Source organism: Penaeus monodon, chromosome 28, assembly GCF_015228065.2.
Source record: "Penaeus monodon isolate SGIC_2016 chromosome 28, NSTDA_Pmon_1, whole genome shotgun sequence".
In the NCBI taxonomy this organism is placed as follows: domain Eukaryota; kingdom Metazoa; phylum Arthropoda; class Malacostraca; order Decapoda; family Penaeidae; genus Penaeus; species Penaeus monodon.
This window is the reverse complement of record NC_051413.1, coordinates 3,395,996-3,396,241: the sequence shown is the minus strand read 5'-3', so window position 1 is coordinate 3,396,241 and position 246 is coordinate 3,395,996.

Below are 246 nucleotides of genomic sequence, written 5' to 3'. Positions count from 1 at the left end.
CATATAATGAATGAAATTGTTGATTTTTTCTTGATCCTAATTTCTTATATTTAATATACTACCATCACCAGTTATACAAGAATGATCATACACGTGTGTACATATACAAATCTATTGCACATCAGTTTCCATACTGACATACAGGCTTTTGCCGTACTATAAAATACCACTAGAACATTCCAGACATCTCAGGCATTCGTCTAGATAGTCATTTTCACACTGAGTGTTCAGCTTAATATGCCGAAC